This window comes from Pleurodeles waltl, chromosome 2_1, assembly GCF_031143425.1.
Source record: "Pleurodeles waltl isolate 20211129_DDA chromosome 2_1, aPleWal1.hap1.20221129, whole genome shotgun sequence".
In the NCBI taxonomy this organism is placed as follows: Eukaryota; Metazoa; Chordata; class Amphibia; order Caudata; family Salamandridae; genus Pleurodeles; species Pleurodeles waltl.
The window spans coordinates 272,895,344-272,919,223 of record NC_090438.1 but is presented as its reverse complement, the minus strand read 5'-3'; positions in this window follow the sequence as shown (position 1 = coordinate 272,919,223).

The window sequence follows — 23,880 nt, the reverse complement described above, 5'->3', positions numbered from 1 at the left end:
TTATTTCACCAGGTCGAAATGGCAGTTTAAAACTGCACTACAGGTTACATTGGCAGGACTGAGACATGTTTTAAAGTGCTATGGTTCAAGGCCTACAGGCAACATTTAATTTAGAGGCCCTGAGTACACGCAATACCATGTGCTCTGGACTAAGTAAATTGAATAGTCCAATCAGGTATAAGCCAATTGTACCATGTTCTGAGGAGAAAGCACAAGCACTTCAGCAATGGTTAGCTGTGGTAAAGTACACAGATTCCTAATGCCGACAAAAATTAATTCAGAAAAACAGGAGGAGTGAAGGCAAAAAGTTTGGGGGAATACCAAGCCAAGGATGTCTGGTTTTACAGATATTATCAATCTATGAAAGTCATCATGATCACAAATCCTGACGCATTAGAGATATATGAAAGCATGGAAAGTAGACTACTAAAATTACAAAACAAACACTGTTAACATTTGACATAATTAAAAAATTGAGATACATGAGTTTGTGAAAGAACTAATGATGAGATGCAGAAGTTAAGATCAGAGGTTGCCAAACTTACCAGACTGATGGATGGTAGAGGGCCTAATACCTGCTTACAAGATAGTCCCTAACGTCATCAATGCAAATGCTCTCAAGGTGGACACTGGGGCTGTTGTACAACAGAAACTGAGAGGAGAGACATTTATAGGGAATAAGTCACCATTAAAGTACACAAAGATGCTAATTATATGGTTTTAAAAATAATTTTGAAACCCACAAAGGTTTGCTTTCCTGCAAGTTTAGACAATGCCTGACATATTTCATAGAGCTACCCTTCCATTGGCAAGTCTAAGAGAACACTTAGAAAACAATAAGCAATATAAAATTAAATTGTATTACATAGCGACAATTGTTCCAAACATAATGTTTGACAAAAGGTATACAGCTACCCATCAGTAATAAAGGATGAGGATATATCCAAATGTAAAAGATAACATATTTCACATACCATTGTGTACCATCAGTCTGCTGTTTAGTTGCACTGCTAGGAGCAGAGTTTGCTGTAATGGCAGGTATAGGGTGGGACATTAACACATGGGTTTACAAAAATTAAAATAAAATTATAAATACAAAATCTGTAATAGCATAAATGTCAATGTTACATTTGACTACCATTATACAGCATTTTGAAACACATTATAAAACATACTGTTCTTGTTTAACCAAACAAGTGATAGAAGTCATTGATAGTGTGTTAGTCAGATTGTTAGCATAAGGACATACTGTAACAGGGTCACGTGGACCCTGTTCCTGGATGGTGTCCCAGGATCTGCGATCTAGTGCCCCAGGGGCACAGCCGACAGCACAGGAACGCCTGTTCTCAACCAGGACATCTGGGTTACAGAACTAAAAAGAAAGGACGGACTAAAGAGGCAGGTGGCGTTTTTGGAAGGAAGAGAGGAAGACCGGCGTCGGAAAGAAGAGAGAAGAGTCCTGCATGAAGAGCCCCACAAAGGAGAACTGCTAAGGGAGACCGGAGCGGATACCGGAGACACAAAGGAACCGGAGGAACCTCGAGGGGAGGACACACCGTCGACAGTGAGGAATTCCCGTTCCAATGCCAGCCATCGCAGGTACATGCCTGCCTAGCTAACCCCGGGCTGTTATTGGGTGGGAGAGGGGAACGCGCACGGTGCGAGGCAGTGAAGGAGAAACAGGACAAATAGATGGTCTGCCTCTCCATTTTCGTAATTTTGTACTTTATTTATGTTTTTTTTTACTGACCTTCACTACTTATTAGTGGTTGGGGAGAATCCTGTGAAGATAACAGGACTCCAAACATAGAGAAAAGCCATTTCTTTTGATAAACAATGGCGAGCACAATACCACAGGGCTTAATGACCTGGGAGCACTCGCCGAGTTGCCTGTTTTCCTACCACACCGCACCTACCCCTCTAACCAGACTAGAAATAAGAAACGAAGAATAAAAAAATACTTACCGTTTTCTTTTAGTTTTCATTTTTTTTGATGGGCATCGCTCTTCCACCCCGACTCCACCACATTTGGGAGGGACGCTCCTAAAAGAAAGAAAAGAAGAAAAGAAACGTATTAAAACAAGGAAAAGAAAGAAGAAAAGAAAGGACCAAAAGAGAAAAGGAACAAGAGAAGAAGAGGAAGAGATAGAGACCTTGATAGCAATACAGAGACTCAAGAAGCACTCAAATCAGAACGTTTAGATTTATAATCTTGACAACAGTTTAAAGACAATAATAAAAATATAAGCTTTGATCTGTATCCTGACTCTGATCCAATTATTGATGTCTCCAACCCTCTGGGACATCCCACGTCCTCTACAGTGGTGTCAGAAGTGAGATTCACTACCTGAAGGGTGTTGCTTGGAGATGTCCCTCAGCACAACGGTCCCCATATAATGCAGGAGAATGGAAACCAAACCCACAATTGAAGATATGATACAAAGGTTGGCTGAAGGACAAAGACACCTGCAAGTCGTATGGGAAGAACAACAAAGGGAAGCCTGTACGGATAGAGAGACCCTCCAAAACCCTCTGAAGAGCTAGGCAACAATAATAGCCAACAACCAGCTAGTCCACAAGACAGCGTTGCAGAAACTAACGGATACAATGGCTGCTACACGAGTCCACCTCAACGGACCTGATTCCATCCTGCAAAAGTACCAAGAAGGAGATGATCCAGACGCATTCTTCACCAACTTTGAGAGGGTAGCTTCTTCCGCCACATGGCCTGAAGACAGGTGGGGACAATGGGGGTCATTCTGACCTTTGCGGGCCATGACCGCCATGGTGGAGTGCGGCGGAAGCACCGCCAACAGGCTGGCGGTGCTTCCTTGGCGATTCTGACCGCGGCGGTAAAGCCGCGGTCGGAAAAGGGGAGCCAGCGGTTTCCCGCCAGTTTCCCGCTGGCCCAGGGAACCCGCCATGGCGGCGCTGCTTGCAGCACCGCCATGGGGATTCCAACCCCCTTACCGCCAGCCTGTTTCTGGCGGTGTCCACCGCCGGAACCAGGATGGCGGGAACGGGTGCCGTGGGGCCCCTGGGGGCCCCTGCACTGCCCATGCCACTGGCATGGGCAGTGCAGGGGCCCCCTAACAGGGCCCCACAAAGATTTTCACTGTCTGGTTAGCAGACAGTGAAAATCGCGACGGGTGCCACTGCACCCGTCGCACCCCTTCAACTCCGCCGGCTCCATTCTGAGCCGGCTTCATTGTTGAAGGGGCTTTCCCGCCGGGCCGGCCGGCGGTCTTCTGCCGGTCGCCCGCCGGCCCAGCGGGAAAGCCGGAATGACCGCCGCGCGGTCTTTCGGCGGGAACCGCTTGGCGGGCGGCGACCGCCGACCGCCGCGGTCAGAATGACCCCCAATATGTGGCCCCCCTCCTGACAGGCACCTTACAAGCGGCGTATCAGGTGGTAAACCCAGGAGGTACCACTCCATAGCCCGACATAAAGAAGAGTATATTAGAAAGGGTGGGGTTTGACACAGAGTACTATAGACTCAGATTGTGGAAAACCCGGTGGTCCCCGACAGAATCCTCAAGCCTTTTATTTCAGAATAAAAGATCTTGGACTGAAATGGCTAGGACCCATCTGCACGGATAGGGAGGATGTTATTCGGGTCATTCTACTTGAACAATTCCTAGAGGCCTTACCTGCATCAACACGAAATTGGATAAAGCAACATCCCAACGTGGATACCACCTCTGCAATAGATCTGGCTTGTCCATATCACCATTTCTCTGACTTTAAAGTAAACCCGTCAAGGGGACCTACTTCGAGTAACCGACCCTCTAGGCCGCCCTATCATCCCAAAGCTGTCAAAGGACCTGAGGAACTATTCATTCCTAGGGTTATTGAAAGAAACCCTAACCAACAACCACAGTGCTATAACTGCGGTGAGTGGGCCCACATTGCTCGTAACTGTCCCCAAAAAGAAAGAGAAGCCTGAGCCAATGGAGATAGGTGTTACCCGTGGGAGAGTGTTCTACACCGGGAAGGAAAGCCCCAGATATATGAGAGAAATGAAGGTTAATGGCCAAACTACTAACATCTTAATTGACTCTGGGTGTAGCCAATCTGTAATCAGAGCAAGTTTGGTGAATCTTAGAAACCAAAAATCCAGCAATATAGTATCTATCTGTTGTATCCATGGGGACATGAAGCGATATCCCTTAGTCTCTGTCTCCCTTGAATGGAAGGGACAGAGTGAGCTGATGAAGGTGGGGGTTATTGAACACTTGGTTGAGGAAGTAATTGTAGGTACCGATTTCACCCATTTTTCTGATCTACTTGATAGTCTACGGATAAAAGATCAAACAGAGAGATGGTGAGAAGATGCTCCCTTTTCCCAAATACACATCAACCCAAGCAAAGAACGATATAAACCTAGTAAGAAGGAGAAGAGGGAAGGGAAAGGACTATACCAGATTAAGGAGGAAAACGAAATGAAAGACGAACATAGAGAGGTGGCATTAACTTCCCTCCCTTCTTTCCGCAGTAGTCAACGCGAAGATCCTACTTTACTGCATGCATGGAAGTCTGCTGTAACAGAGATAACAGGACAGGTGGGTCCTTATTGCATTGTGAAGAAAGGACTACTATACAGAATAATGAAACATAATAACGAAGAAAGGAAACAGTTTGTAGTTCCCCAACAATACCGCACCCATACATTACATCTAGCCCATCGTCACATGGGGGGTGGGCATTTTGGGAGAGAGAAGACAGAGGAATATCTGTTACGGTGTTTTTACTGCCCCGGCGTCTTCTCACAGATACGTCAATTCTGTCAACATTGCCCAAGGTGTCAATTGATGAACCCAGGTGCCCAAAAGAAAGCCCCATTGTTTCCGTTACCTATTATTGATATCCCATTCTCCAGAATAGGGATGGATTTGGTAGGCCCTCTAATTCCATTCTCCAGAGGTTATACATATATCCTCATTTTAGTCAATTATGCAACAAGATATCCAGAAGCTATCCCACTAACCAGCATGACCACAAAAAGTGTGGCTCATGCCATGATCGGGTTCTTCTCTAGGGTTGGGTTTCCCAAGGAAATCCTAACAGATCAGGGCACTCCTTTTATGTCACATCTGATGACCCAAATCTGTAAGATATTAGGAGTGACCCAAATACGTACCTCCGTCTACCACCCACAGACGGATGGCCTCGTAGAAAGATATATTCAAACATTAAAAACCCTTTAGAAAAAAAAAAAATCTCTGATTCTGGGAGGGGCTGGGACAAGAAACTACCTTTTGTCCTCTATGCCATAAGAACACATGTGCAGTCCTCTATGGGTCATAGCCCTTTTGAACTGGTGTTTGGACGCCAACCCAGAACCCTCTTAGACATGGCTGCAGAAAGGTGGGAAGAAGATGAGGGCGGGGACATAGATCTCCTCGAATATGCACAAGAACTGAAAGACCAAGTCCAGACAGTATGCGAGGACGTACAAACCCATCTCGAGAGCATGCAAGAAAAACAAAAGCGCTATTATGACAAAAATACAAATCTTAGACAGTTCCAAACCGGAGATAAGGTCCTCATTCTACTGCCCAGCTCCGACAATAAATTATTGACAAGGTGGCAAGGCCCTTATAAAGTTCTGAACGCCATAACCCGAATGACCGACACAATTGAGCTATCCGAAACCCCCCAAAAAACACCTATTTATCATGTAGATCTCTTAAAGAAATGGGAAGAACCTGCAGCGACCCCAAACCCCCTAAGAACAGGATTATTTATCAACAATGTAAAAGAACTAGAAATTGATCTATACCCTACCACCACCAACCTCATAACAGACATGCTATTTATTAACCCCTCATTTCGCCGGAACAACAGAAACAATTGGGTGAAGTCATAGGGAGACACAGGCTCTTGTTTTCCACAATTCCGGGGAAAACATAGTTGGCTCAACATCTCATTAAGACACAGCCAGGGAAAGTCGTTCATCTCTGACCATATAGAATCCCAGAGGCACGGAAGAGGGCGGTGGAACAAGAAGTTAAAAACATGTTACAGATGGACATTATAGAATCGTCAGTAATTCCATGGTGTTCCCCGATTGTCCTTGTGCCCAAACTGGATGGATCCATTCGGTTTTGTATCGACTTTATGCAACTAAACAACATATCACAGTTTGATACGAACCCTATCCCACGAGTTGATGAATTACTAGAACAGTTAGGTTAAGCCCAGTCTATGTCTACGTTAGACCTCACTAAGAGGTACTGGCAGATTCCCCTATGTTCCACAGACAAAGAAAAATAAGCCTTTCCTACTCCATCTGGCCTATATCAATTTAAAGTCCTACTTTTGGGATTACACAGTGCCCTGGCCACTTTTCAAAGACTGATAGAGACAGTTTATTACGCCATCATTCCAGCTATGCTGCTGCATATATGGATCATATAGTAATTTACAGTGAAACATGGCAGGAACATTTGGGCCTTTTAGACACCATATTCCAAGTACTGAAAAGGCCCGGCCTCACCGCTAATCCAGACAAATGCAAATTAGCCTGTAATGAGATCGCTTATCTGGGGTATCACATAGGTAAGGGACTGATCAGACCCCAGCTAAATAAAGTAGAAGCCATTCTCAAAGTGTCTGTCCCATCCACAAAGAAAGAGCTGCGTTCCTTCCTGGGGTTAGTAGGCTACTACAGGAGGTTTATTCCAAACTATTCCACCTTAGCCACATCCTTAATGGATCTCTTAAAGAAGGGACAACCCTCGAAGATAAAAACCTTGAACTCTTTCCAACAACGTAGCTATGAGATTCTTCAGAAAAGTCTAACCACAGAACCGGTGTTGTGCTGTCTTGATTTCACCAAAGAATTTTATTTACAGACAGATGCCTCTGATGTGGGTATAGGTGCCGTATTATTTCAGGAAGACGAGGACAAAAATAACCACCCCATCGTATTTGTAAGCCGGAAATATCTACCCAGGGAACAACGATATCCAGTGATTGAAAGAGAATACCTGGCAATTAAATGGGCCATAGAAAACCTTCAGTATTATCTTTTGGGTGACCCCTTTGTGTTGCATACTGACCATGCACCTCTCAGCTGGTTATCACGACATAAGGACACTAATCCCTGTATATTAAGATGGTTTATGGAACTACAACCATTTACCTTTCAGGTCCAACTTTTACCAGGCAAAATACTATGCACTGCCGACTATTTGTCCAGACATCCCATTGGTCAGGATCTCGAACAGCCCTCACCAGGGTCGCGGGGACCCTGTTCCTGGATGGTGCCCCAGGACCTACGATCCAGTGCGCCAGGGGCACCACCGACAGCACAGGCACAGGAATGCCTGTTCTCAACCCGGATGTCTAGGTTACAGAACTAAAAAGAAAGGACGGACTAAAGAGGCGGGCAACATTTTTGGAAGGAGGAGAGGAAGACCGGCGTCAGAAAGAAGAGAGAAGAATCCCACATGAAGAGCCTAACAAAGGAGAACTGCCCAGGGAGACCGGAACGGATACCGGAGACACAGAGGAACTGGAGGCACCTCGACGGGAGGACACGCAGTCGACAGTGAGGAATTCCCATTCCAACACCAGACACGTCCATGGAGGGATGTGGCTTTCGCAGGTACGACGTGCCTGCCTAACTAACCCCGGGCTGTTACTGGGTGAGAGAGGGGAATGCGCACTGTGCTAGGCAGTGAAAGAGAGACAGGACAAATAGACGTTCCGCCTCTCCGTTTTCCTAATTTTGCATTTTATTTATGCTTTTTTTTTCTAACCTTCACTACTTATTAGTGGTTGGCGAGGATCCTGTGAAGATAACAGGACTCCAAACATAGAGAAAAGCCATTTCTTTTTATAGACAAAGGCGAGCACAACACCACAGTGCTTAACGATCGGAGAGCACTTGCTGAGTTGCCTATTTCCCTACCACACTGCATCTACCCCTCTAACCAGACTAGAAATAAGAAACGAAGAATAAAAACATATGTACCATTTTCTTTTGGTTTTAATTTTTTTGATGGGCGTCGCTCTTCCATCCCGACTCCACCACATTTGCGAGGGACACTCCCAAAAGAAAGAAAAGAAGAAAAGAAACATATTAAAACAAGGAAAAGAAAGAAGAAAAGAAAGGACCAAAGGAGAAAAGGATCAAGAGAAGAAGAGGGGGGAATAGAGACACTGATAGCAATACTGAGACTCAAGTAGCACTCAAAGCATAACGTTTAGATTTATAATCTTGACAACAGTTTAAAGACAATAATAAAAATATCAGCTTTGAACTGTACCCTGACTCCGATCCGATTATTAACGTCTCCAACCCTCTATGACATCCCACGTCCTCTACACATACCTGCTGGTAAAGGTGGGTTATGTTGCAAGACCTAATAAACATACTGCAATGGCACACGCTACTTCATAGTTTGTATCCTTGCCAATGATAAAGACAGTCCTCCTCCAAATGACTCCAAATGTTGCATCGAATCGTCTTTTATTCTTCTTCAAATGACTTCCAATATCCGTTCAAAATTCCAACCATAATCATTAATTCACAGTCCATACATCAACACGTGTTTCGTCTGGGGACTACCCCTTGACTTCATCAGGACTTCCTACAACAGATATTACATTACATTCATAAGTAAGAAAATTTAATGTAATCCATACCATATCCCTTAATTTCCAAAGTGCCATAGGTATTACAAAATTATAATGTGGAAACCATGCTCTTCCCTACATGTGCATCAATATGTTTGTATAATGAAACCGAAATTATCAGTATATCAGTTGTACACACTAGTGTAATATGTATAATGGTGCTTTTTGTGTAACAATATTTAGGTTTTCACACCCAAATTCTGATAATAAGTAACCTCTTCACACACCATCACAATGGTGAAATCATAACCCCGCAATGGTGGAGAGCATGCAAAAAAGGGTTTTATAAACTTGTGCTTCCAACCATCCTTGTAACTCAATTATCACCAAATAACTCGTCTGCAAAGAAGATATAATTTCTAATTAATATTTCCTCCTATTTCAATAACTATCAATTGTATACTAATTCAAAATAGTGAGTTATGATACCCCCATGCCTCTTACCTAACTGTTCGTTTCCGAACTCCGTGTCTCCTGTCAATAAGTGCTATGATGCCTATAAAGCGGCATATCCTGAAATTATAAATTAAACTTAATGACCACAGCCTCCCAATCATGTAAAACGAACGTATTTCTTGCTAAGAGTGCCCTTACCTTAATGTCCATTGCAAGTTCTATCCACGAGTGCGTCGGAAGAACTGTCAAAGAATTACTGAGTATCTACTTCGGCGTTTTAATACCCGCCCCCTAAGTACCAAAACAAAGAAAGGACTTTCTGCCCCACATCAACACTGAAGACGAACTCGTCTTCATCTTGAGTGTTTACTCTCCTTCTTAAATGGCTCCCAAGCCCCAAATGCAAAATTAGAAAGTAAGAAAAGACCAGTAATCTTATATAAACAAAAAAAGACGAACTTGTCTTCCTAAACATACTTTCTCCCTAGGATGTCATAATCATTCGCCGCATAACATCGTGAAACCTAATTACCATATCATTAGGGCTCATTTACCTCCATATTAACCACATAATGGTATCTACAAACTGGTACACAGTATAATTAAATCTAATAATCAAACCTATGTTCCGTAAATTAGCAATCATATCTTAATGCATATCTCCATACTGTTTACAGCTAAAGAATATTCAATAGCTGCTCTACAACACTCAATTGTGACAGTTGTAATGAAAATAAAAATAGATAAAAATAGATATAAAAATTTGCCACCACAATTATTTACCAGATTCATATGAGAAAAAGGAAAAAGCTAAATTTAAAACGCCAACACTTTGCAATATTGTGCAATATCACCAAAATATATATCATTAATAGTGTTAACAATCCTTGAAGCCATATAGTTGTATCTGATCTGCTCTATTTATCTATCCCCCAGAAAGTATTCCATCTCATAGTCAGAATTCAGACCCTGCTCCACTGCCTCTAGACGCATAATCCAAATGGATTCCTTCCTTCTTAGCATTAATTCTCTATTTTCACCACGTGGATTTTGCTTACACCAATCAAATCCAAAGAACTTAAAGTCTTCATAGGCTCCCAATAACTCACATGCTTTCATATGAGAAGCTATAGGATAACGTTCATCTTCCTGACGTATAGCTCTCCAATGTTCCGAGATTCTTATCCTAAGGGGACGAATAGTACTGCCCACATATATCTTACCACACTTGCAAACCAGCATATATACCACAAATTTAGTATTGCAATCTATGTGAGATTTAATATCATATTTGTTACCTCTGATACCATAAAAATCCTTTTTTGCATGCCACGCCCACCTACACATTGCACAATTACCACATTTAAAGAAACCCAAACTCTCTGAGTTCAACCAATTAGGCTTTGTTTTCCCTCCCAAATAACTCAGACTCAAAAGATTATTTAGTGTATTACCTCTTCTATATGATACCTCTGGTTTCTGACCAATATGTTTTTTCAGAGTTTGATCTTGAGTAAGGATGGTCCCGTGTTTCTTCATGATTTTCAGTAACCTAAATGAACTGTCTGTATAATCTAGTATTATCCTGACTTTCTTATCATCCTTCTTCCATTTTTCTTTCTTTCCAGACTCATTGTGTGCTAATGTATGGGATCGAGATATTTTACATGCTTTTTGTTGCGACCTCTTCACAATGTCCTTGGGGTATCCCCTAGCAATAAATCTATGTCCCATATCCTCAATGCACTTATAAAAATCACTATTCTTACTACAATAATGTCTCGCTCTGACCATTTCCCCAAAGGGTATTGCCTCTATTTGATACTTCGGATGTGCACTCGTAGCATGTAACACTGTATTACACAACATCAATTTTCGGTACAACCTACTTTCTATCTTGTTATTTTCCACAAACAGTTCCACATCTAAAAAGTCAATACATGTCTCACTATATTTGTACGTGAACTTAATGTTCACCTCATTGTAATTAAGATCATCACAAAATCTTATTAAAGTCTCTTCATTGCCTGTCCAAATCATGAAGCAATCATCGATGTATCTCCCCCAATATAAGATGTGTGTTTGCCACTCAGCTGCTCCTGAGCCCCACACCCATTTCTCTTCAAACCATCCCATAAATAAATTAGCATATGAGGGAGAAAATCTCGACCCCATTGCCACCCCCTGTTTCTGTTTGAACCAATCTGTTTTTGAAAAGAAAGTAATTATGGTTCAGGATAAGATCAATCATTTGTAATAGCAAGACCTGCCCTGTGTATTGCCCTGTTTCACTAAGAATGACACCTATCCCAGCTGTTCCAATTAATGTACTCATCAGACTTTGACATATAAACAATAAGGGCAATATGCCAATGACATTGTGCTACTTATCCAGACTACGGTGGGTACACAAAAATTACTGAACGCACTTACCAGTTACACCAAATTTAATTACCTGGAGATCAATGTGACCAAGACAAAAGAATGCTGGTTGGCACTCAATCAAGGCATACTGGGAAAATTAAGTTAAATGACATCCAGCTGGAATCAGTACCACACTACAAATATTAGGGCATATATTTTGATACCTAAGGAACTTTTATACAGCAGAAACAATACATCAAAACGAAAGGATCAGCTTTAATACATGCTTTCAACACCCTGACAAGGTAACTAGACGGGCCTTCTTACTACCTGCTTCTAACAGTTATCGCCTCAAAACATTGCCTACTCTTACCTATGACAGTCTGGCAATGCAAGGCCTGGATGTCTAGACAATAGATAAAATCCAGATCAACAACATTCAGAAGCGTTTTTAACCTATCTCGACATACATCTCCAGCTCAACTTCTCCTAGAATTTGGCTTGACGAGGCAAGACCTGGCCAGAAGAGCCTCCTTGATTAAGACCTGGTTTAAGATCAACCAAGCCCAAGACATCTTGAATAGTACCCTCTGAATAGGCCTCCGAAATGATTGCTAATTGGCATAATTGGCATACAATATTATTTGTATGCCTCCATCAATCAATTGAGTCTGAAAGAACTATGGGACACTGGTGTGTCATATGATACCTTTAAAAAGGGAACCAACAGGGCTACAAAATGATCATCCTTTATTGAAGATAAAATTACATTTAGTTCCCATTCACAGGCTTAGATGGTCATAAAATATTACACCACATTGTCTCTGCTATTTTCCTCTCAACTCCGTACTCAGTGCATATGAAACGTAGATTAATGGCTCTGGGTTTGGGCAATATATCAACCTTGGCTAACACTCCAGCATGGAAGCACCCTAGTTCAACAAGGTAGAGGCATTGCAATGAACATGAGGAGTATCTTATTTATATTATTTGCATCCGATCAGCCCTCAGTTGTCTAACCTCAAGTTACAATTCCTAAGGAGAAGCTTCAATGACAGAGCCATTCGGCCATGCAGGGAAGCCCTAGTATTGTGTTTTAACTCAGGTGACCCGCAGCTAAATTGTAAATTTCACAAATTTCTGGCATTAGCTCTGTCTGGAACTCCTGGTACCCCTTAATCTTCAACTTAGGCTGCAATTCTTGAAAATAAGCTATAATAACAGAGCCATTTAGTCATGCACGGAAGGTCTACTAGCATTTTTTAACTTAGGTGATCCTCAGCTAAATTGTAAACTTCTCAAGTTTCTGGCATTAGCTCTGTCAGGACTCCCGGTGCCCTCAATCTTCAAATCTTCACTACTCAACTTGATTCCATCATTGCTGGACATATATATGCGACAGTCCACCTGTGGTTTACTGGTCATTTAGTTGATGGTCCTGTATAATTTTAAGTCAACTGTAATTTTTAATCAGTAGTATTGTTATTGTCTAATTAGCAAAACAATAAATTTAATTGATTGACACAGGAAATAAAGAAGAAGGATTAACTATGAGACAGAGCAAGCTGAGATTGGATAATGGGGATGAACACACAAGCTTTGGATTTCCTATCAAGGAGGTCATGAGCCCACATAAAGCTCAAAGTAGTCTGTGTCAGTCCAGCACTTAAACGCCTTCTCTTTACCTATTATATGTATGATACAACTGTTCTCTAAGATAATCAGAAGCTAATAAGAGTTTTTGAGTTGGTGAATCAATGTTAAGCACTTTAGTAATCTTCTGCACATGACCAGTAACAAGCAGGTTATGAACATTTTCACACAGTGATTGGCTAATGGAGTATTAACATTAACTATTTCAACATCTTTTATAGATTATGTAACTCCTTAATTAGAAGGTAGTGATGGAGTGTTAATGTCAAGTACTTTAACAAACTCCATTTTGATTGGTAATTCACACTTCAGAGAATTGTGCTGCACAAGCTGAGTATCAAATAACAAAGATCTGGAGGTTAAGGGACAAATAATTATTATTAAGGATCCTTTTGCACAGGTTTGAAGATGGTTGGCACATGCTTGGTTCTGAATGAATATATATGTATAGTTGCCTTGAGATGATTTTATTAACTTATTTAATATGATTGTCATGATTTTAATTAATCAGACAATAAACTTAAATACAAACTTGCAATAAGGGCAATAAACGGTTATTGGGCCAGAAGTACTAAAATGCAATTTTACATTTCCTAAATAGCAAGTTCATAGAAATCGCTATTTACAAAATACAAAATGTTATTTAGAAAGATACTGATTTCATGATAACGATTCCTACAACGTAGGAATCACTATTAGGAAATCACCCCAAAAAAATCCCATGCCATTTGAGAAAATGGACTAGTTTTGCACTTCCCAAATACTAATTTCCTTTAAGGAAATTGCTATCTGGGAAAATAATAGATGGCTGTGGTAAAAGACCACCCCTTGGTGCACCCCCAAAATAGTGGTGGACATGTAGAGCACGTGTAGTGCACAACATATGCCCAAGCATTTTGGGTTGATTTTTTAAATTGCAGATGGTTACCATCAACTTGAAGTCAATGCTAATTGCCTTTCCTAAATGCCCAATTTGCATTTAGGAAATCCTTTGTACATCTGAATAGGAATCGCAAATAGGTAATCCCTATTCAGAGGATTGCATATTGTCATTTCTACAGGATAGAAATCAAAGTTTTGTACATCAAGGGGCTTTGTACATCAGAAAATCCCATTTTGAATTTCTTAACGGCCCAAAATAGCAATTCAGGCCATTAAGAAATGCAAAATGGCTTTGTACTTCTGGCCCATAGTGTACAGCACACTGGTGTTTCCTAGGTTGGTAGTTGCCTCTCTATCATCCACCATTTTCTAGTTTATTTAAAATAAACTTCAGAGGCACCCAAAATGCAATTTCTTTTGACATTTGTATACAATACAATTGCAAGAGTATGTGCATGATACATTGATTAAGCTCATCATCAGCATTAGCATATAAATAAAATAAATTATAAGGTCAAAATAAATCTCACTTTTGGGTGCCTCAAATTTAATTTAAGTACTCAAAAGAATGGTTGAATGAGAAAGGGATAACAATGTAAATAATACTACACCATCTAGGAATTTCTAGGGCTTATGTTTGGGCATGTCTTTGAGGGATATATATTTATATGATGTGTGCCTACAAATACAAGTATGGACGAAGAACAGATATGGTTGAGTGACTGTGAGTTTGCTTTTAGTGAGAGAGAAAGAAAGAGAGAAAAAATAAAGAGCGTGAGAGAGAGAGAAAGAGAGTAAGAGATAGAGAGAGAGGGGTTATAGTTTCACTACATTAGTGTTGTCGGAAAAGGGTAGCTTATATAGTAGATTGGGATGCATTGTGGCAAATTAGACAGGATACAGTTTGACCTCCAGAAAGAGCTCTGGAGAACTACGCCTTCAGCCACCTGTTCTCTTCTTTCAACTTCTTTTTAATAATCCCCAAAGTCACTTCCTGCCAGAGGAAGCCCATGTAGTTGTTAATAGCATTTCACCACAATGTTCACTCCAAGGACTATGTTCTCCTCTGTGAAATGTATTTTCTTCTCGATGGAGGACTGCATGCTTCTGGCTGGCACAATGAAGGGGACGAACATATGTTATGGGCAGTATTAATGTTATTTGGGGTAATGGGTGTCAGGTGTGTGTGTGTGAGTTGGTTCAGGTGTATGACATTTTCTCATTCCCTTCCATGCGGAGTTCTCTGCACTGTTGGTGGAGGTCTCTGCACTGGTTTTGGTGGTCTACGCCCTGGTGGTGGAGAACTTCACCAAGTGTGAAGAATATAAAATACTGGTGTAAAGTTACTTGTAGTAACTTTACAGTAGTAAATTGTTTTTTAGATTCCACATATAAGTCAAACATTTTTGAGTAAGTTTACACAAAAAATGGTGACTAGCCAAAAGTAGTTAAGCTACTCTCAGAGTAAATTTACATTTGTAGAATTGCTCAATTGTATTTTTACCTTTGTGAATACCCCCTTAATTTGGTAATGTGGTGACCCACAATGTTGTGATCACAGTGTAGAGTTGTACAATCTTGTGGGCCATGATGGAGTAATATAAAATATCCAATAGAGGTGAAAATCAAACCTGGGTCAATAATTGAGCATCATCAATATGATAGGGACTTGAAACCTGTGGAAGCCAATTAGTACTCTCAAAACTATTGTAGAAAAGTATATTCAATAGTGCATAGTAACAAACAAGATATTTGTGAACCGAGTCTCCATCTGTGGTGTCCAGCTAGCAAATTTCTTTAATAGGGTGTGTAAGTTGGAAACAAACTCATGGATCTCCATTGGGTTCCAACTCAGCCTTATTTCTTCAATTTGTTCTCTTACAACTTTTAAACACTGTAGTCCTTATATAATTGAGCATGTCAGTCAGCAAGTAGACTTGACATCTATAAACATTATCACCCACCTTTTGTGCATGATCACCCCTGATATGTGCTGTTTTTCTTGACTCTATTATGGCTGTATTAGGACAGTATGCACTTTGACACTGCTTCTCAGTACCACAATGTGTGTGCTATACTCCTGTAATTCCTCGATTGATGCACAGCAATTACACCAATAGTGCTGAATAAAAATTTATTGTGTGGGCTGCATCAGTGCCTCATGTCAATCAGTGATTGTAGGTGGGGCCCACTGGCAGGTGTTTTAGGGGATTGGCACTTACTTGCAATTGATTTCACTGAGTAGGTCATGAGTGATGTAATATGTGAGGTCATAAGCAATGCAATGCGGGGACATAAGTTATAGTTAGATAAGGTAACTATAACTGCTGAGAATGTATTTTTACATGTCAAATGTCAATCTAACTATAACAACCCTGTAACCTCTGGTTTTGTCAGTGAATTTCTAAGGTATTTGAAATTCTTTTTTCTGACAACAACTTCCCAATATATAATTTTTTTCAGTGAATGTTTTTAGGTTTTTCTAAATCTATTTGTAAACGATTATGTAAATGTCATGTTTAGTTGTTTCTGTTTATTTCTCAAGTTTATTTTTAATATTAAGTATTATACAAATTATTATGGTGTTTCATTTTTATTGTTATTTTGAATTAGAGACATTTCAGTTCTTGTGTAACTGCATAATAAAAGGTAAGACTTACATATCTAATTAATTTATCATATATAACATTTTTGTAAACATTATTGAAGTACTTTTATTTTTAAAAAAATATTTTTGGGATCTGCGTTTCCTTCATGAGTCCGTAAAAAAAGACGGGACAAACTCTATGGCTTTTGTTATGATCACATGATTGGAATTAATCCACCAATTCAGAACGGTGGATTCATCAAAAATGCAAAAAACTATTTTAAATATACAGGGATTTTTTGTTCATTTTTGACATCAGGGTGAACATATATAGAAGTATATAAATGGCACTCTATATTTCATTTTTGAGAAAGTTAGTCAGTTTACGAGTTATGCAGAACTGCAAATCTATGGACCGGATACACAGATTCACTTGATGACACAGGCAGGCCTTGCCTTTTGATTGAATACCTTTGGACCCCATCCATATAAATGTAAGCCGCACCCAAAAACAGTTATTTCTCTACTCAACCCTGTTGGAAGGGGACCCAGAAGGAGAAGATCTCTGTTTTTTGCAAAAATGGTAGAAGCTTAAACCTCGAGAGATAGAAGATCCACAAACTATTCAGGAGAGGGAGGAAGAATCTACACCACTTAAAAAGTAGAATGATGTATGCAAACACTTCACTGTCTCTTCAGGGGAAAACGTCACTGCAAAGTATGTCAAGTATAATATTTCTGGGAAGCAGTTGTCAAGGGGAACGCCTAAAAAGTACTCTGATGGAACTAACAGCATGTGGAAACACCTCAGTACAATACATGAGAGAGTGTACAACAGGATGATGCTGGAGAGAGCAGGTAATTCAGGAGAGTCTAGCTCTGCTTTATCTTCTGGACGACCATCATCTCCTACATAAGTAAGCATACCAACTACCTATGCAGAACTCCATAGCATGGTCAGTCACTGTGCAAGGTACTACATGCTTCTAGCACTTAAAATCTCTTCTGTTCCTGAGTTTTTGGATACAGTCAAAAAGCATTGCTGTTAGTTTTTTTATTTTGGTTCCTCCGGTTACTTCATATTGTTTTTTGGAAAACAAAGCAAGTTGCTTAATTGCAATTGCCTTTCCTACAGTTTTTCTCCTCTGTTTGGTTTTTGTTTGAAAAATAAAGAAAACAACAAAACTGAAATAGAAACTGTTAAAAAAAGCATTGAAAAAAGTTCTTGTTAAAAGCACTGCCAGGTCAATCAAAGAGCTGACTTTAGTCCTGATTTAGGTCTTGGCAGATGGCTTACTCTGTCATAAATGTGCCGGGTATTCCATCCACTGTATTTCAATTTCATAGGATTTAATGGAATCATAATACACAGAAAGGATATCCATCATGTTTTTAACAGAGTAACCCCGTCCTCCAAGTTCTAAATTAGGCTGTTATGCATTAGTGTATGCTGCTGGGTGTGCGAGTGCATGCATCAGTGGGTCATTGGGTGTGTCAGTGTATGAGTGAGTGTGTGCCTGGGTGTGTCCGTATATGTATTAGTATGTGCCTGAGTGTGTCATTGTATGAGTGAGTGTATTCCTGGGAGTGTCAGTATATACATCTGTATGTACCTGGGTGTGTCTGTGTATGCATGAGTGTATGGCTGGGTGTGTCAGTGTATGCATGCATGTGCCAAGGTATGTCAGTATATGCATCAGTGTAAGCCTGGGTGTGTTAGTGTATGCATCAGTGTGTGCCTGGTTGTGTCCTTGTATGCATCAGTGTGTACCTGGTTATATCAGTGACCGCATTAGTTTTTGGTAAGTGTGTCAATGTATGAACCACTGTCTGCCTGGGTGTGTCAGTGTATGCTTCAGGGTGTGCCTGAGTGTGTCAGCATATGCATTGGAGTGTGCCTGGGAATGTTAGTGTATGCATGAGGGTGTATCTAGGTGTGTCAGTGTATGCATCAGTGTGTGCCTAAGTATCTCAGTGTATGCATTAGTGTGTGCCTGGGTGTGTCAGTGTAAGCATCAGTGTGTGCCTGGTTGTGTCAGTAATTGCATTATTGTTTGCTAAGTGTGTGTATATGTGTCAGTGTTTTTTCTGGGTATGTCAGTGTATGCATCAGTGTGTGCCTGGGTATGTTAGTGTATGTGTCCATGAGTGCCTGTGGACCTCAATGTTTGAATGAGTCTGTGTCTGGATGTGTTAGTGTATGAATCTATGTGGGCCTGGGTGTGTCAGTGACTGTATATGTGTTTGTTATGCATGTTACTGTATGTGTCACTGTGTGTCTGGGTGTATTACTGGATGTATTACGAATGCTGAAAGAACCAACTAATAACCTACATTACTCCAATAGACGGTTTCATTGATCTGTGAAAAAAGAAGAAAAAAACATACATATAAGTTAATGTTCCGCTTTATAAATTTAAAAAATCAACTTTTACTTTCTGCATTGGAAAGGTTCAGGTTATTAATTAAGCAGTAGACATTTATTATGCTCTACTGCAATATTATATTACCTTTAACCATTTTATTTCCCCTTTTTTACTGTTGTCAGGTTCCATACTTTTCCATTATAAGTAATGTGCTAAATAAAGAATCATCATTGAATATTGGGGGAAAAACAATCACATAGATTGTAGAACCCCCCCCCCCCACAACTGCACAGTATGTCACTGTAAATTAGCGACACTATGCATTGCACTCACTACAATTAATTAACCAATTGTTTTAACTATACATGTTGCAAGACAATTATTATATGTAAAGGACAGTAGCATATTAAAAGCCTTATAAAGACAAAGGTAGGCTGTATGATGTCATAAAATTGGTAATACATAAACTAGAAGTAGATTATTTCATGTTTCCAATTGTAATCGTTCTTGTAACTTGGTAGGTCATGTTGCAATAGCTGTTTGATTGTGATGTTCTTTTCATTATATTGTGTTCATCCGGTTTTAGTTTTTAAATACAAAATGGAGTTTCCAGAGGTAATAGTAACTCCTTCATGAAAGAAAATGGTGTTTTGTCCTGGTTTTTAGTTTGTATTGACTGTGCCCAATTTACTACAATCTGTTCTGTATCGTATCTCTGCATTTTGAAACCATAAAACAGAAATCACCCCTGGTAGACTGTATGATGCCATGAATATTTGTAGTAGAACTACAACAAGTATGTTATTTCACTTTTTCAGTTGTAATCCTCCTTAGAACTTAGGCTCAAGTAACACAAGATAGGAATTTGGTGGTTTATAATACAGTCTTTGCCTGAATGTGAGCTTGCTGTCACTACATTCTGTCCATCCAGTTGTACTTTTTATGTCCATATGTAATAGTAACTCCTTCATGAAAAAATAATAGCCATAGTGCATAGTTTTTTTTCTGAAATATTTATTTGTCCTGCTTTAAACTTTTTAATTTCTGTTTCAAATTTATTTCCATCTACTGTACATTGCTATAGCATTAGAATAAGATATTTGTCACTTCTTCGTATATGCAAAGTTAACAGAAGATCTGATTGACAATTTCTGCTGGTATTGTTCTGTGAAGCTTTTGTAGCAGCCTGTCCAAATTGACAGTTTTTCAGTCCGGTAGTGTTAAGTAAATACATCACTCAGAATCTATGTCTGTAGTTGATGTCATAGAGCAATTTTCACATTCATGTTTCCATGAGTAACTAAGCCCAAAAGCCCAAATAAGTCATCAATTTGTAACTTATCTTCTTCTAAAATATCAAAGGTTATCATTAGAAATTCTTGTGCATCTTCAGAGTTTGGTGTAAACTGTAAAGATCCAGTGCATTCGTCTACAAGGCCTCGAATGTGAGATGCACAATGTGTTTTACTTCTGTCACTGCAGAGACATTCTAACAAAGCAAACAAAGCAAACAAAGCAGAGCACAATCTCTTGTCTTTTCTCTGTTCAATTGTGTGAACAACATGAGGTAATGTAAACAGTGTATTGAGAACCACTTTGGTATAACAGTTGACACCAGACAGGTTTGACAAGTGGTAACCAACAACATCTCTGGCATTGTCAGTTTTTTTTCTTAAGATGTTCCTTATTTTCTTTCTTACACTTTTTCTCAACAACATCGCTATGATCCTTTGAAAGCTTACATCTCTGGGCAGATGGTAGATTTTTCATGAACCAATTACTTTGCTAAATGAGGAGCATAAACACTTCTCAATTGGTTCTACTCTTTGACACAACTTGAATCCACATTTACTTTACTGTCCTCAAAGTCAACAAGATACAAATTGGACAATGGTCTAACTAGCGATAAGGCTACATATGACATCCCTTCCTTAAATACAGTAGTACCAATATTAATGAATGCTGCATATACATTTAAACCTTCAGACAGAATAGTCACAGCATAAGCTATAGAAACTGGGAATACAAGTCTTTTACAAGCAAGAAATGTGCAAAGGGACATTCTAATGTGTTTTACGCCAGAAACTTGATCAAATTTTATCACTAGGTATTTAACCTCATTCCTGGAAGGAAACAAAATGAAATCAACTACTGTAGCCATATCGCCATTAACTAATCTTTCCTCAACATTCAAGTTTTGTTGCAAAATTACTCTACTGTTTTTGCAAACATGTAAACACTTTTCTAATCCTGCGGTTCTGGAAACAGATTTCTCCAATTAATCCAATTTTGCTTGTAGTTTTTTAGTTAAGAGTACTGTTATAACCTGGTGTTCCATTTTGCTGATTACTGTAAGTTCTAAAAAATTTCCTTTTTCCAATTTTAGTAATACTTTGTTAACCTCTTAGCTGCTGGGTCTTCCCCCCTCCCCCCTCCCCCCCCCCCCCAGTGCTGAGCCCTTTTTGGCTATTTGGGGTAGTTTGCGTTTAGGCCTTCATAACTTTTTGTCCACATAAGCTATCCACGCCAAATTTGCGTACTTTTTTTTCCAACATCCTAGGGATTCTAATGGTACCCAGAGTTTGTGGTTTCCCCTGGAGGAGACCAAGAAATTAACCAAAATACAGTGAAAACAAAAAGGGCTGCCGGAGAAGGCTTGTGTTTTTTTCCCTGAAAACGGCATTGACATAGGGGTTTCTGGTGCTAAAATCACAATTTTCCCACCTTTCAAGAACGGGAAGACTTGAACCAGAAAACCAAAATTTTCAACACAATTTTGGCATTTTACTGGGACATACCCCATTTTTACTATTTTTGGTGCTTTCAGCCTCCTTCCAGTTAGTGACAGGAATGGATGTGAAACCAATGTTGGATCCCAGAAAGCTAAACATTTCTGAAAAGTAGACAAAATTCTGAATTCAGCAAGGGGTCATTTGTGTAGATCCTACAAGGTTTTCCTACAGAAAATACCAGCTGAAATAAAATAATATTGAAAGTGAGCTGAAAAAAACAGCAATTTCAGATTTTTTAAAGCAATATACAGTTACGTGTGCTGGACTCTTCCGGTTGCAATGATATATAGGGCTTGTAGGTTCATCAAGATCCCTAGGTACCCAGAGCCAATAAATGAGATGCACCTTGCAATGGGTTTTCATTCTATACCGGGTATACAGCAATTAATTTGCTGAAATATAAAGAGTGAAAAATAGGTATCAAGAAAACCTTTGTATTTCCAAAATGGGCATAAGGTAAGATGTTGAGAAGCAGTGGTTATTTGCACATCTCTGAATTCCGGGGTGCCCATACTAGCATGTGAATTACAGGCCATTTCTCAAATAGACGTCTTTTTTTTTACACACTGTCTTACATTTGGAAGGAAAAAATGTAGAGAAAGACAAGGGGCAATAACACTTGTTTTGCTATTCTGTGTTCCCCCAAGTCTCCCGATAAAAATTGTACCTCACTTGCGTGGATAGGCCTAATGCTCGCGACAGGAAGTGCGACATGGACACATCACATTTTTACATTGAAATCTGACGTGTTTTTTGCAAAGTGCTTAGCTCTAGATTTTGGCCACTAGCTCAGCCGGCACCTAGGCAAGCCTACCAAACCTATGAATTTTGGAAAACTAGACACCTAGGGGAATCCAGGATGGGGTGACTTGTGGGGCTCTCACCAGGTTCTGTTACCCAGAATCCTTTGCAAACCTCAAAATGTGGCCAAAAAAACACTTTTTCGTCACCTTTTGGTGACAGAAAGTTCTGGAAGCTGAGAAGAGCCACAAATTTCCATCCACCCGGCGTTCCCCCAAGTCTCCCAATAAAAATGGTACCTCACTTGTGTGGGTAGGCCTAGCGCCCGCAACAGGTTATGCCCCAAAACACAATGTGGACACATCACATTTCCCCAAAGAAAACAGACCTGTTTTTTGCAAAGTGCCTAGCTGTGGATTTTGGCTTCTAGCTCAGCCGGCACCTAGGGAAACCTAGCAAACCTTGGCATTTTTAAAAACTAGACACCTGTGGGGCTCTGACCAGGTCCGTTACCCAGAATCCTTTGCAAACCTCAAAATTTGGCTAAGAAAACACATTTTCCTCACATTTTGGTGACAGAAAGTTCTGGAATCTGAGAGGAGCCACAAATTTCCTTCCACCCAGCGTTCCCCCAAGTCTCCCGATAAAATTGATACCTCACTTGTGTAGGTAGGCCTAGCGCCAGCGACAGGAAATGTCCCAAAACACAACGTGGACACATCCCATTTTTTGACAGAAAACAGAGGTGTTTTTTGCAAAGTGCCTGCCTGTAGATTTTGACCTCTAGCTCAGCCGGCACCTAGGTAAACCTACCAAACCTGTGCATTTATTAAAACTAGAGACCTAGAGGAATCCAAGATGGGGTAACTTGTGGGGCTCTGACCAGGTTCTGTTACCCAGAATCCTTTGCAAACCACAAAATCTGGCTAAAAAAAACACATTTTCCTCACATTTCGGTGACAGAAAGTTCTGGAATCTGAGAGGAGCCACAAATTTCCTTCCACCCAGCGTTCCCCCAAGTCTCCCGATAAAATTGATACCTCACTTGTGTGGGTAGGCCTAGCGCCCGCGACAGGAAATGCCCCAAAACACAACATGTACACATCCCATTTTTTGACAGAAAACAGAGGTGTTTTTTGCAAAGTGCCTATCTGTAGATTTTGGCCTCTAGCTCAGCCGGCACCTGGGTAAACCTACCAAACCTGTGCATTTTTGAAAACTAGAGACCTAGGGGAATCCAAGATGGGGTGACTTGTGGGGCTCTGACCAGGTTCTGTTACCCAGAATCCTTTGCAAACCACAAAATGTGGCTAAGAAAACACTTCTTCCTCACATTTCGGTTACAGAAAGTTCTGGAATCTGAGAGGAGCCACAAATTTCCTTCCACCCAGCGTTCCCCCAAGTCTCCCGATAAAATTGATACCTCACTTGTGTGGGTAGGCCTAGCGCCCGC